This window comes from Moschus berezovskii, chromosome 14, assembly GCF_049115385.1.
Source record: "Moschus berezovskii isolate FMDL1 chromosome 14, NW_MosBer_1.0, whole genome shotgun sequence".
Classification (NCBI taxonomy): domain Eukaryota; kingdom Metazoa; phylum Chordata; class Mammalia; order Artiodactyla; family Moschidae; genus Moschus; species Moschus berezovskii.
The window spans coordinates 32,183,492-32,198,748 of NC_142473.1; the positions used below are offsets into that span (position 1 = coordinate 32,183,492).

Below are 15,257 nucleotides of genomic sequence, written 5' to 3' on the forward strand. Positions count from 1 at the left end.
GACGACTAGAAGATTTTAAATTATATAGCCAGCTTGCACTTTGTTTCTATTGAAGGACACGGGTATAGATGATCCACGGGCTTCCCTGGTGGCTCAGATGGTAAAGAATGACCCTGCAATGTGGGAGATGTGGATTCGATCCCTGGGTTGGGAGATCCCCTGGAGAAGGGAATGGTAACCCACTCCAGTATTCTTGCCTAGAGAATTCCATGGACAGAGGAGCCTGGTGGGCTACAGTCCCTGAGGTAGCAGAGTTGGACACGACTGAGTGACTAAGCACATAGATGATCTACACAGACCCTTCCTTTAACAAATGAAGAAACTGAGCTAAAGGCAAAGGAGAAAAGGAAAGATATACCCATTTGAATGCAGAGTTCCAAAGAATAGCAAGAAGAGATAAGAAAGCCTTCCTCAGCGATCGATGCAAAGAAATAGAAGAAAACAATAGAATGAGAAAGACTAGCAATCTCTTCAAGAAAATCAGAGATACCAAGGGAACATTTCATGCAAAGATGGGCACAATAAAGGACAGAAATGGTATGGACCTAACAGAAGCAGAAGATATTAAGAAGAGGTGGCAAGAATACACAGAAGAACTATAAGAAAAGATCTTCATGACCCAGATAACCACGATGCTGTGATCACTCACCTAGAGCCAGACATCCTGGAATGTGAAGTCAAGTGGGCCTTAGGAAGCATCACTACAAACAAGGCTAGTGAAGGTGATGGAATTCCAGTTGAGCTATTTCAAATCCTAAAAGAAGATGCTGTGAAAGTGCTGCACTCAATATGCCAACAACTTTGGAAAACTCAGCGGTGGCCACAGGACTGGAAAAGGTCAGTTTTCATTCCAATCCCAAAGAAAGGCAATGCCAAAGAATGTTCAAACCACTGCACAATTGCACTCATCTCACATGCTAGCAAAGTCATGCTCAAAATTCTCCAAGCCAGGCTTCAGCAATATGTGAACTGTGAACTTCCAGATGTTCAAGCTGGATTTAGAAAAGGCAGAGGAACCAGAGATCAAATTGCCCACATTCACTGGATCACTGAAAAAGCAAGAGAGTTCCAGAAAAACATCTACTTTTGCTTTATTGACTATGCCAACACCTTTGACTATGTGGATTGCAACCAACTGTGGGAAATTCTTCAAGAGATGGGAATACCAGCCCACCTGACCTGCCTCCTGAGAAATCTGTATGCACGTCAGGAAGCAACAGTTAGAACCAGACATGGAACAATAGACTGGTTCCAAACTGGGAAAGGAATACATCAAAGCTGTATATTGTCACTCTGCTTATTTAACATATATGCAGAGTACATCATGAGAAACTCTGGGCTGGATTAAGCACAAGCTGGAATCAAGATTGCCAGGAAAAATATCAATAACCTCAGATACACAGATGACACCACACTTATGGCAGAAAGCAAAGAACTAAAGAGCCTCTTGATGAAAGGGGAGAGTGAAAAAGGCTTAAAACTCAACATTCAGAAAACTAAGATCATGGCATCCAGTCCCATCACTTCATGGCAAATAGATGGGGAAACAGTGAGAGATTTTATTTTTGGGGGTTCCAAAATCACTGCAGATAGTGACTGCAGCCATGAAATTAAAAGACGCTTGCTCCTTGGAAAAAAAGCTATAACCAATCTACACAGCATATTAAAAAGCAGAGACATTACTTTACCAACATAGGTCTGTCTAGTCAAAGCTATGGTTTTTCCAGTAGTCATGTATGGATGTGAGAGTTGGACTATAAAGAAAGCTGAGCGCTGAAGAATTGATGCTTTGAACTGTGGTGTTGGAGAAGACTCTTGAGAGTCCCTTGGACTGCAAGGAGATCCAACCTGTCAATCCTAAAGGAAATCCTAAAGTTCTGAATATTCATTGGAAGGACTGATGCTGAAGCTGAAATTCCAATACTTTGGCCACCTGATATGAAGAACTGACTCATTGGAAAAGACCCTGATGCTGGGAAAGATTGAAGGTGGGAGGAGAAGGGGACAACAGAGGATGAGATGGTTGGATGGCATCACCGACTTGATGGACATGAGTTTGAGCAAGCTCTGGGAGTTGGCGATGGACAGGGAAGCCTGGCGTGCTGCAGTCCATGGGGTCGCAGAGTCGGACATGACTGAGCAACTGAACTGAACACAGACCTTTCCTTTTACAAATGAGAAACTGAGGTTGCGCAGGGAAGCAGTTTGCCCCTGGTCATACTAATGAAAAGTATTAGTTATTATAGTCTACTCATCTGTATAGTAGATTGCTGCTACTGCTAAGTCACTTCAGTCGTGTCCGACTCTGTGGACCCCATAGACGGAAGCCTACCAGGCTCCCCCGTCCCTGGGATTCTCCAGGCAAGAACACTGGAGTGGGTTGCCATTTCCTTCTCCAATGCGTGAAAGTGAAAAGTGAAAGTGAAGTCGCTCAGTCATGTCCGACCTTTAGCGACCCCACGGACTGCAGCCTACCAGGCTCCTCCATCCATGGGATTTTCTAGGCAATAGTACTGGAGTGGCTTGCCATTGCCTTCTCCGATAGTAGATTGCTGCTGCTAAGTCACTTCAGTCGTGTCCGACTCTGTGTGACCCCATAGATGGAAGCCCACCAGGCTCCCCCGTCCCTGGGATTCTCCAGGCAAGAACACTGGAGTGGGTTGCCATTTCCTTCTCCAATGTGTGAAAGTGAAAAGTGAAAGTGAAGTCGCTCAGTCGGGTCCAACCCTTAGCGACCCCATGGACTGCAGCCTACCAGGCTGCTCCATCCATGGGATTTTCTAGGCAAGAGTACTGGAGTGGCTTGCCATTGGAGGATAGTAGATTAGTAGGGTATAATCTCTACTATACAGGGCTTCCCTCATAGCTCAGTTGGTAAAGAATCTGCTTGCAATGCTGGAGTCCCCAGAGATCCCGGTTCAATTTCTGGGTTGGGAAGATTCGCTGGAGAAGGGATAGGCTACCCACTCCAGTACTCTTGGGCTTCCCTTGTGGCTCAGTTGGTAAAGAATCTGCCTGCAACGTGGGAGGCATGGGTTTGATCCCTGGGGATCGCCAGGAGAAGGGAAAGGCTACCCACTCCAGTATTCTGGCCTGGAGAATTCCATGGACTATATAGTCCATGGGGTCACAAAGAGTCGGACACAACTGAGCAACTTTCACTTTGAATCTCTACTATTAGAGATATTAGGGAACAGGTGATTCTTAACACATGAAGCTCTAATACTAATGGTGGAAGGTGAGCTGATGCCAAGAAAACTAGTGCTCAGGTCTTTAGAACATAGAATGACAAGCTCCAGATCACTTGTGAAGCATCATGTCTCATTCTGGGCTCTCTACTTGACGGAGGACATTGACCAGCTGGAGTGTGACCAGGAAGATGGACAGACTTCACGCAGTTTGAAGGGAGGCTGAAAACAACTGCTCTTTACAAAGGGAGAAGGCAGGCCTCTTGTTTGGCCTGAGAAGTAATTTTCCTGTGGTGTTTGCTGTTTAGGGAAAGGGCTGCAGTAGAGGCAGTGAACTCCCCACACTAGACAACCTGGGCAGTACAGAGAAGATTCCAGAGAGGCCTGGATAGATGCTCATGTCTTTGGGCCCCTGTGGATGTCCGGGTCAGGAGAGATGAAAGGTGGTGGGCAGTCCGGCTCACTGGGCAAGCTCTTCTTGCTTATAGGGGTCTGCAGCCCCTCACCCTGGGCAAGAAGCAGAGGACCTGCCTCTTTCCTTCCTGTCCTCCGCCGTCTGCCTGTCAACAGCAGACAGGACTCTGCCCCTCCCCCAGGCCCTGTCCAGGTCTCCCAGGTCCCGGGTGCCCTCCTGAGCCACACACTGGGGGCCTCTGCCCTCCTGGCTGCTGCACTTAACGAGGCAGCCCCCTATCAGAGGGGAGCCCAGGGCAGCAGTTGCCCCGCCCCATCTGCTCTCCGGTCCCCTGGTCTCCCCCTTGCTTCTTGCTCTGGATCAGAAGGTCTCTCTGCTCCACTGAATCGCACTGGTAAACACAATTGAACCCTCACTGCACCGAGACCCGGCTGTGCCCCAGAGCACTTTCTGGGTTGAAGGCAGACCCGGAGAATTCCCGAGAGAGATGTTCAGGGAGTAGTCACCCGGAGGGGCACATACATGTAATGTGTGCACTGCACACAGACAATGTCAAACACACGCCCCCAACAGACCGTCACAAACACAGCCACCCTCACAGCCGACACTCGATGCTTTTACTGCAGACTCACAGGTTGCGTGACACACATGTCACCTGACGCAGTCGTCAGTTGCATGTCAACAGCCTGATGTAATTGTCTAACACATATCTACCCACAGCCCTGCATTACAATAGCGTGCCCTCCCTCTACACACACACACACACGCATTTTTATGGCTGCCTTTTACTGAGAATGTCCTTGTACTACGTGCTGGCAGTATTCTAGTACTTCACATGAATTAAGTCATCTGTTGTTATTCCCCAGCTCCAAAGCCTAGGTCCCAATGTGTTTCTTGACCAAGCACCACGGCCTCCCTATGCCCACAGTACCCCTGATGGAACAGGCTATCTGAAGGATGCTCTGGCCTCTTGGTTCCTTGTTCACTGGCCGCCACCATCAATGACCATGAGAAGTAAGACTGACCAGCCTCACTTTCCAAGCGGGAGATGTGTAGGAGAGTGGGAGAGGGGGAGGGCTGTACACACAGGGCTGAGTTCTACGTGACAAGCTCTAATAGCAGCCACAGAGGCAACACAGAGCCCCAGAAGGACACAGGAGGCTTTAATGAGATACAACTTCTCTGCTTTCCTGCAGTGTAATTCAATTAACAGCCAAGGAAACCGAATTTCTTTTTACAAAGAAGGGTGCGGTAGGAGATTCTCTGGGGACTGGGCAACAGGGAGAGGCCGGGCTTGAGGGCATCAGGGAGACCCAAGTGGGTGAGCTGCCCCTGAATACACAACCCCTCTAGGTAGGGAGGGTGGGTTCTTCCCTGGGGTCCTGTGGGAGGTCCTGGGGGGAGCTGGGCCAGTCTGATTAGAGCTTTACAACCCTGGTGCCAACCTCCAGCACTGCACATGGCCAGATTGGGGCAAACCCTGGTAGAATCCAAAGGGGCTTCCTGATGACTCCCAAGGCCCTCCCGTGACACCCCATGTCACCACAGATACCCCTTCTGTGGGCATCGAGTGTCCCTGGCATGGCGCATGCCATAGTGCCGTGTCCTTATCTCTGATTGTGAGACTCTCTGGGGTACAAGTACCCTGCTCAGGACCTAGCATGCATTTGTGGGAAGGATGCAGGATCCCAGACCCTGGGCGCCTCTCCTGTGGCCTTCGAGCCTTGCAGAACTCCCAGATTTCCTCCTCCTGGGCCTGATGGGGCTTTACTGGCAGGAACCACAGAGAGGAGAAAGGCACAGGCTGCCCAACCCCACTGCAGCAGACTCAACCCCCTCCCCGCGCTCCAGGGCCCTCCTGGGGCAGCAAGGCAAGGGGAGAGGAAATCAATTTCAGAAACAAGACAGTTGTCAGAATCCGATGTAACCGCTTCCCCGTCTGTGAAATTACTCGCAGGCCGGCTCCTGTCACCCCCAGGTCCTGCCCAGACCAGCTGCTATTTACATTTTAATTTGATGTGAGAGGCCGATAGATTTTTAAAACACCAGGAGACAGCTCTGCTTCCTCTCACCCTCAGCATCCACAGACTTTCTGACCAGCCCCTCAGGCTTGGGGATGGAGTCCTAGGGCCCCTGGACCCTGCTATGAGGATTATAAACTCTGCACCTACTTGGACTCTCCCTGGCCCCTCCAGGTTCCCCCTTCTCTGGGGTCCCGTGCATAAGCTGGGTTGGGCTGATCTTTGCATTTTAACAGCATGGGAACATCCTTTATCAGGAAGGTGGCCTGGGGGCTTTTAGCGCCCAGAGTACCAGTGAGGCAGTGGAAGCTCAGAGAGGCTTTGTGGTTTGTCTAAATAGTCACACAGCTGGGGAGTGCCAAGAAGACACCCCAGGTCCCCTGACAGCTCACCAGCATCCCTTCCTCTGGTTTCATCCAGACTTCTCTCCTTCTGCCCTGGTGTGCTGTTCTCCCATCCTGGGCTTTGTCCCAGAAGTGGTTGGGAGTGACATGACATGCAGGAATTCTAAAGGGCGAGCAGGAAGCTGAGAACTGGAGGAGGGCGGGGCCAGGGGGCCAGGGGCCCAGGCCGGGGCTGGCCGGGCCTGGGGGCAGGAGTCTGGGAGGCGATGAGTTGGCCTTCTCTGTCTCTGTGTCCCTCCCTCTCTTCTGGCAATTGGAGCTCAGCTGGTGTTTCTGACAGTCCCCGAATCACCAGGGAGGGAAGATTCAGTTCCCAATACCCAGAGGAGAAGAGCAGTGCGTGTGGGAAGGAGGATGTGGAAGAAAAAGGACGTGAATGCCACCAGCTGTTGGGAGAGGCCTGATAAAATGGGGAAGAGGTGTGGAATGCTACGCTTCAGAAGGAAGCTTGGGGGACTTCCCTGGCGGTCCAGTGGCTAAGACTCCACACTCCCAATGCAGGGGGCCCAGGTTTGATTCCTGGTTGGGGAATTAGATCACGCATGGTGCAACTAAGACCCGGTGCAGCCAAATAATAAATAAAATATATACGTATTTAAAGATTAAAAAAAACAAAAACAAAGGCAGCTTGGGGCACCAGTACAGGATAATCCTAGAAGTTTACGTTATCGAGCGCTTACTATTTGCTAGACACTATTCACTGGAAAAGAGTCTGATGCTAGGAGGGATTGGGGGTGGGAGGAGACGGGGATGACAGAGAATGAGATGGCTGGATGGCATCACCGACTCTATGGACATGAGTTTGAGTGAACTCCGGGAATTGGTGATGGACAGGGAGGCCTGGCGTGCTGTGATTCATGGGGTCGCAAAGAGTCGGACACGACTGAGCGACTGAACTGAACTGATTCTGCATTCCTTTAAATGCATTAACTCATTTAATCCTCACAACCCTGTTTTTACTCCCACTTTACTCAGATGGTAAAGAATCTGCTCACAATGCAGGAGACCCCGATTCCATCACTGGGTTGGGAAGATCGCTTGGAGAAGGGAATGGCAACGCCCTTCAGTATTCTTGCCTGGAGAACTCCATGGACAGAAGAGCCTGGCAGGGGTCTCAAAGAGTTGGACACGGGTGAGCGACTAGCACTTTCACTTACAGATGGGCAAACTGAGGCTTTGAGAAGTAAATTGCCCAAGGCCACACAGCTAGTGAGCAGCAGAGCCAGGATTCAGGGCACCTGTGATTTTACCGCTGATTATTTATGCTGGTCGAAGAAGGGCAGGAGGCAGGGGAGCAGAAGGTGGGTGCAAAGACCCCCGCTTCCCTGAAGAGAAGTGCAGCCAAACTGGGGGTGAAGCAGATCGGTCTGGGAGCCGGGACACCCAGGGGTTAGGCTGTTATGTTCTTCCAGGTGGGTGGCTTGGGAGAGGGGCTTGAGGAGCTCCTCACAAGGTCTGAGGGAAGAACCATAGGGCTGGATGGTTCTCCCCTCCCCATTCAAGTGGATGCCCTCTCTGGTCCCTCCTCTCCTCAGGGAGGATGACCTCAAGGCCAGGAAGGTTGGAAGAGCAGCAAAGTCACGGTATTCTTCACTGACCCCAAGGACCCGACTTGACTGTCTCAGGAAGTCCTTCTGAGAGTCTAACTGAAATCTCTCCAGGAGTCCCATAGGTTTTTTTTTTTGCTAAAAAGATACACTCTCTGGCATGTTAAGATGCTTTTCGGGATGGACTCCTTCTCCAGGGGACAGCACATGCCCTGAAGGCTCAAGAGAGTTCTGCATGCCCTCCTCCCCAGGGGAGAAGGGAGCTGCCCAGCTGGGAGGCTTGCATCTCCTTTTGTTTCTGAAAGGATTACAGGCACCCGTTCACCATTCGAGGTGAGTGGGCCCCTCCTTCCCCCCAGCTCAGCCCACTCCCCCCTCCCCGCAAAGGCTTGTGTCTCTGCTCCTTGTTAACAAGATCCGGACAAGAACCGCAGGCTGTTTGGCGGTGTGAGATAAGCTGCCACAAAGGGGCATTGTTGGCACGTGGGGTGGTCGGCCCAGGGTGGGGTAGGGTGGGAGAAGCTTTGCGCTCAGCCCTGGCAGCAGTGCCAGGCTTCCCCAGAGAAGGGCTGGTTGGGGTGGGGGAGGTGCCTTCTGGTGCCTGCTTTGTTTTTTCCTTCTTAAAGAGCCAGGGCCTAGCGTTGTTAATTTGATTGCACCCACTTCGGCTTCTTGTCTCCCCTGATTAGCCAAGCTCCACCTGAAGCATGAGATTAATTCAAATTGCATGGAAGCAATCAGCCTTGGCTCCAAGAGCTGGTGGGGAGGTGCCGGGGGGACCCTAGCCGTCCACTGCCCGTGTGCCTGGGGAACAGAACTGACAAAGTGTGTGTGTCTGAAGGGGGTGGGGTGCGGGTCATGGAGAACCATGGAGCCTTTGACATTTTGACTGCAGCCCTGTTTCTGCTGCCTGGTGGGCCGGCCAAGGCCTTCAAACTCACCAGGCCTCGATTTCTCCAGCCAGAAAATGGATCAATCAGTCCCTCTCTTGGCTGCTTGCTGAGAAGCAGAAGCACAGGGTCAGGGGTCAGGAGGTGGGGGCTAGTTTTCTCATGTGAGGGTGAGACCTGGTTTTCCCTCACCTCTGGTCTTCTACACTCCCCAGAATAACAGGAAAATGATAGCAATAATGAAAACAGCTGATGTTTACTGAATGTTCATGATGTGCCATGCACCCTGGTTAATGCTCTATTTGAATTATTTCACTAAATCCACCAGCTCCAACCTAAGGGGGTGGGTAGGACTTTTATCCCCATCTTAGAGATGAGAAAACACTCAACTCTGAAATGAGCTTGAACATCAGAATCCTTTCAGAGGCAAAAGGAGACATTGCCCCATCTTTCTTTAATTACTCGGAAGGTAGTATTTCGGGGTCATTGCTGCGAATACCCTAAATTTTCCTGCAAAAGACCCACAGTACATACACATATGCTAAGCTTTGCAGGCCACAGGTCTGTGTTTCAGTGACTCAATTCAGGGGCTGTAGCTCTGAAAGCAGCCACAGGTAATAGGATATGAAGGATGGGCGTGGCTGTGCTCCAGCAAAAGGGGCAGCTGGCCAGATATGGCCCTTGGCCATTTGCTGACCCCTGCTCTAGGGCTAATGTACAGGGGAGGCTGGGCTCATCAGCTCTCGACCAAGAAACAGTTTTGGTGAGGAGGCTGGGTGTATTCAGACAAGGGCAGTGGTGGCATCCTGAAAAGGAGGGCACTTTTGCTCCCAGAGTTCTGGGAAGTATGCAGCTGTGAACACGAAATCACTGGGCCTGGGGATTGTTGTGGTTTGACTTGTGTTCCCCCAAAAGATACCTCAAGTCCTAGATTCTGGTACCTGTGAACATGGTCTTATTTGGAAATAAGATCTTTGTAGATATCAACTATTAGTAATGTCTTGGGACTTCCCTGGTGGTCCAGTGGCTAAGACTCCAGGCTCCCACACTGCAGGGGTCCCCAGGTTCTATCCCTGGTCAGGGAACTAGATCCTACATGCTGCAACTAAAGATCCCGTGTGCCACAACAAAGATTCAAGACCCTGCATGCCGCAGCTAAGACCCCGGGCAGCCAAGTAAAGACACATAAATAAATATTTCTTAAAGAGATGTCTTCCTGGAGTAGGAAGGGCCCTTAGTCCACTATGACTGGTGTCCTTATAAGAAGGAGAGGGGAGACACACACAGAGGGAAGCTGGTGTGAAGACACCCAGGGAGATGCAGGCAGAGACTCCAATCCGAGGGAGGGATGCCAAGGATGGCTGGCAGCCACTGGCAGAGGCAAGAAAAACAGGTTCCCTTAGAGCCTGCAGAGAGAGCACAGCCCTGCTGGCACCCTGATTTGGAATTTCGAGCCTTCCAGAACTGTGGGAGAATATAATTCTGTTCTTTTAAGCTACTTGGTTTGTGGAACTCTGTTACAGCGGCTCTAGGGAGCAAATACAAGGTTCCAGTGTGTGACAGAAATTCCCCACACTGAGTTTTCAGGAGGACAGTCATAGCCAGTCCCCGTGGAGCTGGAGGGGCTGCCTAAGGTGGGAGGTTGTGGGCTTTACTGCCCTTGCTCTGTGGGGAGCTCACCCCTATTACGCCCTCAGCGCTGTGGACAGGTTGGCCTGGGTAAGCAGTAGGAACAGGAGAGTGGCCAGGCCACAGTACCCTACCCCACACCTCCCACTCCAGCACCTGGCCCTGGGATGGGCACCCACTGCCTGTGGGCAGTGGCAGGCCTGGGTGTGAATCACACGAGCAGAAGAAAGTTTTCTCAGAATCTTGACTTTGCAGGTCTCAAGTCTCCGTAGACCTGGGAGGCCCAGATGGGAGCCTGATGGTGTCCTGAGGACTGGCGGGGGTGCGGGGCAGGGAATGCAAGGAGTGGGGGCTACAGTCCATGGGGTCGCAAGAGTCGTAGGACACGACTGAGCATGCAGCCCCTGGGATCTAAGACCAGCTGACCTGAGGTGGAGCTGATGTAATAATGATGGAAATAAAGTGTACAATAAATGTAATATGGACTTCCCCAGTGGCTCAGACAGTAAAGCGTCCGCCTACAATGTGGGAGACCTGGGTTCAGTCCCTGGGCGGGGAAGATCCCCTGGAGAAGGAAATGACAACCCACTCCAGTATTCTTGCCTGGAAAATCCCATGGACGGAGAAGCCTGGTAGGCTACAGTCCACGGGGTCACAGAGTCGGACACGGCTGAGCGACGTCACTTCAAATGTAATATGCTTGAATCATTCTGAAACCACCCCCCACCCTAGTCCATGGAAAAACTGTCTTCCATGAAACTGGTCCCTGGGGCCAAGAAAGTTGGTGACTGCTGCCCTGAAACACCAAGGGCTTCTGCATGGTAGGTTCTGGAACTGTGCTCACACACCCCACCAGGTCTCCACTGGCACAGCAAGTATCACTCACCTTGCTGAGCTCTGTTAATGCCTCAGAGGCTGAGGCAAAGGAGAGAAAGATCATGACTTCTCTGAAGAGAGGAACAAACTGAGCCTCAGGGAGAGAGAGGGACTGACCTGGTTTATCTGGAAGCAGTGGGGGCACATGGGGACAGGAAATCAGGACTCTTGTCTCCCTGATCAGGATCTTCCTGTCTGCTAATCTACAGCTACTCATTCTGGCCTCCCTGGGTCCTGCATAGGGTGCGTGGGCTCAGGCTGGGCCCTCCTGACCAGGGTTCAGTGGGGGAGAAAGGAGGAGAAAGCCTGGCCTGGTGATAGGATGTCTCTAGCCTGGGTGCCTAGAGCATGGTTGAGAAAGGGAGGAGTGGGTTCTGGGCAGCTGTGTCCTTTGGTCATAGGTTCCTTGCCCCGTGGGAAGGGTGGGGGCTGAGGAGGGCAGAAGAAGCTCTAGAGCAGGAGCCCTGGCCACCAGGTCCAAGGGAGGGGGTGCTTCTGCCCAACAGAAGGAGTTACCTTTGAGCAAATGTGAAATTATGAACATCTCAGGTCATCGGATACACAATTGTCTTTCCAAAGTTTTGCATCCCAGCCTCTGCACCAATGGTCAACCGCTGGTAGGTGATCTGGTCTACCCAGCCCGGGACTTCCTTCCACCAGGGCAGGCCCCCCGTCTCCACTCCCCCTACTCCCCACTTGGCTCCTCCTCTCCTCCCTCCTGAATTCTGTGGTTCTGCAGCTGCCTGTGAGCTCTGGAGGGCTCTTGGATCTGGCTTTAATTGGTCTGACATTTTGCTAAACAAACAAATCAAAAGCCAGACCAAACAAAGAGCCCTTATAGGTTTAATCGGCTGTGGGCTTTGCCTTGGGCCCGTCACTAGAGCCTTCACAGAGTGGAGGGGAGTCTGGGGGTGTAACAGAACCTGTCTAGTCAGGTAACCTGTGGCACAAAGGGATGACTGAGTCCCATGCAGCAGTGGCATCAAAACACAGCCAGCTCTTGCACCTCTGACTAAGTGGCATTTCTTTGTACCTGCCTCTTGATGAAGCATTCTCTCTGAAGATGCTTTACTTTCACCCCACTGTCAGATGGAGGGGGGACTGCCTCCTCCTCCTTTTGGTCATTATCTTTCTTGTTTCATTTTACATTTTAACAGGGAGATAAAATGTAGCCCTGTGGATGCAGTATTTTCATCTGTTAATTACATTTATTTTTCAGCCAAGTTCTGGGAGGTGGTCTGGTGCCCTAAAAGGACCAAGCGCATAGCTAGAATCATAGACTGTCTGAGCTGACAGGGACCTTGGGATCAGCGATGCACTAGATTCTAGTGCAGGCCTCACGGTACAGATGAGGAAACTGAGGCCCAGAGAAGGGAAAGGGTGGCTCGTGGATACAGAGCCAGTGAGTCGCAGAGCCGGGACCAGCAACCAGTCTTCCATCTCTTGGTCTGCGCGCTCACTATCAAAACATGAGTTCACAGAGGCAAACACTTGTCTCAGCTGGGATTCTATCACTCAATCACTTTGATCCAGGATCTTTCCTTCCCTGAGAAGGAGCTACTGTCCGCCAACATCACAGGCTGGGAATGGGCTTTGTAAACTGTCAAGTGCTGTGCTGTGGCAGTGCTAAGGCTGAGCTGTATGCTCAGGTACCCATGGCCTCAGCAGCACCCACATTCTGGGGGTCAGAGAGGACTGGGGACCAGCTGGGCCTGGATGGTTGCCAACAAGTGTGTCCAGGGACTAGGAAAACCTTTTGCTCCCTCTAACGAATTCTTAGACATCTGGGGCCTTGAGGAAAGAAATTGTCCAAGAACCAGCTCTGGAATCCCAACCTGCACTAGACCCCTGGGCTTCTGCAACGCTGGTTTGGTGCCTGATATCAAGAGTCAACATAGCATAGAAAGAAAACATTTTGCTTACAAAACCCACAAGCACCTCATGTGTATTCTCCCTGCCGATCCTCCCTTCACTCTCTATCAGAAACCCTAAGTTCCTCCTGGAATGCATGGACTTGCCTGCCTCCACACTGTTGCTATATTCTGTCCTCATCCTGGAATGGAAAGACCTTGCTTCCATTGGTTCTTGTCAGCATCCTTCTCATCCTTCAAGTCCTACTTAGCAACTACTCCTTTTGTGGAACTTTTCTTAATATTCCCTTAATGGCTACCCAAGTTAGAATTGATCACTGCATCCCTGATTCTCTTTGTATGAGAAAGACACTTGTTTGCAGCTTTTTAAGGCACTTATGGGCTTTCCTTGGAGAAGGCAATGGCACCCCACTCCAGTACTCTTGCCTGGAAAATCCCATGGACGGAGGAGCCTGGTAGGCTGCAGTCCATGGGGTCGCTAAGAGTCGGACAGGACTGAGCGACTTCACTTTCACACGTTGGAGAAGGAAATGGCACCCCACTCCAGTGTTCTTGCCTGGAGACTCCCAGGGACGGGGGAGCCTGGTGGGCTGCCGTCTCTCGGGTTGCAGAGAGTCGGACACGACTGAAGGGACTCAGCAGCAGCAGCAGCAGGGGCCTTTAGCGTGGCTGGTGGGTCACTGGGGAGAGCAGGGTGGAAACAGAAGGAGGTGTTTGTGATGGAGAAAGGGTGCGAAGAAAGGGCCACCCAAGGCAGCACCTGTGGGTGACGGTTTGGGGACCCTGGGTGTGCAGAGGGCGTGGGGGCATAGCGGACAGCAGCCTGTGGGGAGGTTGGAGGAGGAGAGGGTGGAGGGCTGGGTGAGCAGTGCAGAGAGACTGTGTCACAGGCGGCAGAGGAGGGAGGTGCAGTGCGTGGGAAAAACCCGGAGGACTTGGTGGGATGGTGCCGAGGCGGACCTAGGGAAAGCCCTGCGGGTGCACCCTACTATGGAAGGAGGCGGAGCCAAGTGACACAGCGGCTGAAACAGGACAAGGGTGGCGGGGGGTGGGGGTGGGGCTGGAGGATCAAGGGCCAGATTCTGCCCACAAGTGGCAAGGTGTGCGGAGCTGCCGTCATCCCTTGGAAAGAGGGGCCAGAGGCGGACACCAGAGGTGTACACTCCTGTGAATGTGGGTGGCTGAGCATATGATCTGTTGTTGCCCGTGTTCATGAGCCTGCCCTGGATTTACAAAACGTGCTTTTGTAGCTCCTGCCTGGGCTGTGAAGTGAGGACAGACGGCACAGAAAAATGAAGGTCTGGGGGGCGGGGGGAGGTGACTCGCCTAGGACCCCCTGGATGTCAGGGACAGCCTGATGTGAACCGATTCTCCTCACACACCACCCACCTCCGGATCACCGCATTCCCCCATCACCCGCGTATGCCTCATTGACACAGAGGAACCACGGGCCCAAAGACACAGCCATGTTTGCCCAGTGTAATCCTTTAACTCAGAGGAAAAGAGCAAAAACCAAAAAAAAAAAAAAAAAAGCTGAGAGTTTGAGCTCTTTTTCTCCTGCTGACAGTGGGGAGATAAGGATCAAACAGCCAGGCTAGTTTCACGAAGTGCCTACTATTCCTCTCGCCTCACGCAGGCAGAATTAGCAGTGTTCTCCTCTCCCTGGCTGAGGGATGTAGATTGATTGCCTGGTTTTATTAAGGACAAAGTGCTTTTTGATAGTGTGAGGGAAGCAGCTCCCCAGGGCGGGGATTCCGGCGCCCGGAGCTCCCTGAGCATCGATCGATGGCCGGGGCTTCCCCGTCTTGTGCTGAGCTGAACACGGGTTTGGCAAGCGATAAAGAAACTATGACTCTTAAAGGCGGGGCCTCCAGGGAGATGCTGGGCAGGCCGCACACTGGGCACTGCTCTCATCAGCCTTTCCTACACGTACCCTGGAGGGTCTCCCATTAAAACCAAAACTGGTGGCTGAATCTCTGATGGCCTACTGGGTGCCAGGTACCATACTGGTTGCGTTACACACATCATCTGACTTACTTTTGATATAAAACATAACAGGTAAGGTGCTCTCATGACTCTCATTTTTGTACAGCAGGAACATGAGATACAGAGCCCAAGAAAACCCAGAGAGGGCACAGTGATTATGCCCAGATTCACAGCTGGCTTGGTCAGGTGCTAAAACTCAGGGTTTAACTGCTCTTCTCTGTGGCCTGAGGTGTTTCAGACACTGTCCTGACTTGAATCTTTGGGGCCTACTATATAGACCCCTAAAAGCATGAAGGGATAGGTTTGCCCAGTAGGAATGTCTGTGGGTGACTTAACAGAACTTAAGGCTATTCCAGACTTCAAGGCGATTGATTCCGACTCTAGGTCTGGGGATTTAGAAGCCAGAGGTATGGCACTGAGCTAAGGTGAG

The 15,257-nt window shown here is 51.7% G+C and overlaps 1 protein-coding gene across 1 annotated transcript in view; it reads right to left on the bottom strand.

The window, feature by feature from the left end:
• DSCAML1 (DS cell adhesion molecule like 1) overlaps positions 1–15,257 on the bottom strand; it is a 361,215-nt gene that overhangs the window by 55,219 nt on the left and 290,739 nt on the right. The window lies entirely within an intron of this gene.